The sequence below is a fragment of the Gymnodraco acuticeps genome, unplaced genomic scaffold (genome assembly GCF_902827175.1).
Source record: "Gymnodraco acuticeps unplaced genomic scaffold, fGymAcu1.1, whole genome shotgun sequence".
Classification (NCBI taxonomy): domain Eukaryota; kingdom Metazoa; phylum Chordata; class Actinopteri; order Perciformes; family Bathydraconidae; genus Gymnodraco; species Gymnodraco acuticeps.
This window is the reverse complement of record NW_022990319.1, coordinates 232,501-236,207: the sequence shown is the minus strand read 5'-3', so window position 1 is coordinate 236,207 and position 3,707 is coordinate 232,501.

Here is a 3,707-nt window from a genome sequence, read left to right as displayed (position 1 = left end):
AGCGTTTCGTGAATATTGGAAAAAGTATACGCGAGTATTTGGAGTAATTTGGGACATGTAAATCGTAAAAAATGGAAAGTTCTCCGTTCGCTTACGAAGTCGTCGTTTGAGCGATCGACTATTCCTTCGCAATTTAGCATCACATTGGAAATGGGCTGAACTTGTCCTGGATTGGATTTTTTCCGATTCATTCCCCTAGGAGGAGTTCGCAAGAACGTGCGTAAAATGGCTGAAAACGGCACATTTAAAAAAATGGCCGACTTTCTGGGGGGCGGGGCTAATGGAAGGCAATTTGAAATATGTGTGCAATCATAATAGCAATATGTATACAGCGTTTCGTGAATATCGGATTAACTATATCCGAGTAATTTGGTGTAATTTGCGACATGTAAATCGTCAACAATGGTGTATTCGCTGTTAGCTTACGACCTCCACGATTGAGCTATCAAAAATGTTCTTCTCCATTAAGTATCATATTGGATAGGGGCTGAACGTGTCCTGGATTGGAATTTTTCCGATCATTCCCCTAGGAAGAATCTGCACGAATGTGCTTAAAATGCATAAAAAACGCACATATTTCAAAATGGCCGACTTTTTGGGGGGCGGGGCTAATGGAATGTATGTACAAATATGTCCGCAATTCCATGAGGAATATCTGTGCCAACATTCGTGAAGTTCTGAGAAACTATATGCGACTACCACACAATAGGGGGCGCTAGTGAGCAGTTTTTGTGAAAATGTACGTTTTTTTTTTACATTATGGAAAAGGTCGTGGGCTGTGACTCGTGTACCAATTTTTGCGTAACGAAAACCATTTTAGCTCATCGTCATAAAAAAAAAAGTACAGGCCACGCCCACATTTGTCATTCGTTGTGAGACTTTGAATATAAGTCCATACTCATCCCCAGAGTATGTCTACAAAAAAAAAAAAATATTTCGTCCATCAGTTCATGAGTTAGACATTTGTCATGTTTTTGGCGCCCCCTATAGTCCAAAATGGAAATTACTTTTTGTGCTTCTTCCCCAATACAGACTGAACCTTACCACCAAAATGTGTGTTTTTTTGGTACATTGTTGATGAGTTATGAGCATTTCTATCTAAGCCCCGCCTTTTTGCGAAGACATTTAGAGTAATGACGACCACATTTATCAACTGAACATGCTCATTTCCTACGATAATGTGTCTGACCCTCCGGCGATACTGTATACTGAGTTTGGTGTTGAAAAACCAAAATTTGAAATTTAAGTGAATATTTAACTGTTTTTCAAATTATGCTAATTTAAAAAAAAATAAAGTAGGCGGAGCTTACGGGTACTTGGACCTTATATGTAGAGCAGGTCCACCCGAGTAAGTGTGAAAAATTTCAGGTCATTTGGAGTTACGGTGCGACTTTGTACATCTTTCCAAAAACGGAAATGGCCATAGGTGGCGCTAGAGAGCATGTTGGACAATTTGAACACATTGACTCCAGAATATCAAATTTTTCACCGATTCTGGAATCTGTGCAAAATTATACAACTTTCTCAGCATCCTAAAGGCCTGAAAATAAGCATTGAAATATGGAATAATAATAATAATACCACGAATAACAATAGGTATCCTTGCACTTCGTGCTAGGACGCCGTTGGGTCCTAGCACTCTCGTGCTCGGGCCCTAATAATTCCACGAATAACAATAGGTATCCTTGCACTTCGTGCTAGGACGCCGTTGGGTCCTAGCACTCTCGTGCTCGGGCCCTAATAATACCACGAATAACAATAGGTATCCTTGCACTTCGTGCTAGGACGCCGTTGGGTCCTAGCACTCTCGTGCTCGGGCCCTAATAAAGGCATGAACCTGCTTCAACGTTTTTAACATATCTTTTTTGGTAGTTTAGGTTAAGTGTGTATATTAGCCCCATCAGCATCGCACAGGCTCTTGTCGCATCCGAGATTTGAAGGACTTCTGTTCCTTCAATCCCTATTCTTGCATCCGCACCCCTGGTCAAGAAAGTCTTCAGCACCTCATTGCTAACGTCCACTTCACCATCCTGGAATAAGTAGATTAGAAAATGCATTTCAGTGTTTTTGGTGCAATCAGATTTGAAAACATTACATTGTGTTTTACAAGTTACAGTATGATTTAAGCATCGTCTTTACTTACTTAAGTTTTCCTTGAAGAGATCCTCCTTTTCACGAAGACACACCACCAAGCACCGGATAGCAACCTCTTTTATTATTTCCACCGAATCATCCTTAAAAGGAGAACATTTTAATGTTGAGAAAGAAAAACAAAGGCTTGTTTGCAAAAACTGAACATGCCGGGCATTGTCAGTTGTTTCATATTTATTTTTAAATCAGTTTTTATCAAATGTAACGTTAATTCTAACAAGAAAATAAATATATACATAATGTATTACAATTAATGAACTTTGACTGCAACTGTGAAACAAAGGATACAGGACAATACAAACAGCTAGCTAATCAGTAGCAGCAGTAGCTTAAAACAAGTAGCTAATGACTACCTTACAGCTTGTGTTATATGCAGTAAGCAGCTGTTGTAAATTAAGCTGAACAAAAATGGCTACTTACCAGGTAACTTGATAGATTATTAGGTTTAAATCATGTTGTTCCATTGCTATCTAGAGTTCTGCTTCCAGGATGAATGCAGATGGCTCCAACTCAACATGCGGTCAGCAAAATCCGGGCAAGTCCAGGCGTGTGTTCAGTTTTGAAACTAAACCTTTGAAACTCAATAGATATGAGTTACTCTAAATTAATATATCCCTACAGTTGAGTGAACAGACTTATTAAAATGAGTTGTAAACTAACTAAAATAAGTTGAGGTAAAAAACAAAAAAATGTATGTTTAAAGTGGAATCTACTAACCTCATGAATCGTTTTTTAGAGTGTACTTAAAAGCAACAATGTATTTAATTGTATTCAACAAAGGTGTGAAGAAATATAATGGTGTTTTTATCAAAGGTAACCCTTTAAAACAATGTTCTATGTAGGCCTATACCTTACACAACCACAGTTAAGTGCATTTATTAAGTGCATGCATGCAGGATGCCCACCTTCCAATCTTGCAGCAGTTCCTATTATATGTTATCTTTGCAAGGCAAGGCAAGGCAAGGCAAGTTTATTTATATAGCACTTTTCAACACAAGGCAATTCAAAGTGCAAGAAGAAACTTTCCAAATATATATTTTTTAGAAGTGCAGAGAGAGGTAACATGAAGTCTTTATCTTTAAGTGCAGTACAATTAGGCTTTCCCCCCCTGGTAGAGCCTTGTTGCAGCGGCTGCAGGTTCGGATCTGACCCATGATCCTTTGCTGCATGTCATGCTCTCCGTCTCCCCTTGCCTACATCAATCTGGTCTCCCTTTAAATTAATTATCTGTTCCAATTGGCTTGGATTAGACAGGCCCTGCCCCCTGCGGCAGAAAGTTGTTTGCACAATAATCCCAGATTACAGAATTGTGAAGTAGCGGGCGAGCACAGTACAACACTGTGAAAGTAATGCACTTTATCCACTATACAAAAATGTTTAATTGTTTTATGTTCCTTTTTTATGTTTGTCCTCTTTGCTTATGGTTTTTTTCCTGAACCATATCCAACACTTATCCTTGTGAGTGTGCGTTTGTGTGGTTGTGTGTCTGTCCACCATAAACTCTACTTAGCGTGAGCTTGGAAAGTGGATTCTGCAGAGCAGGCTTCACCTGGAAG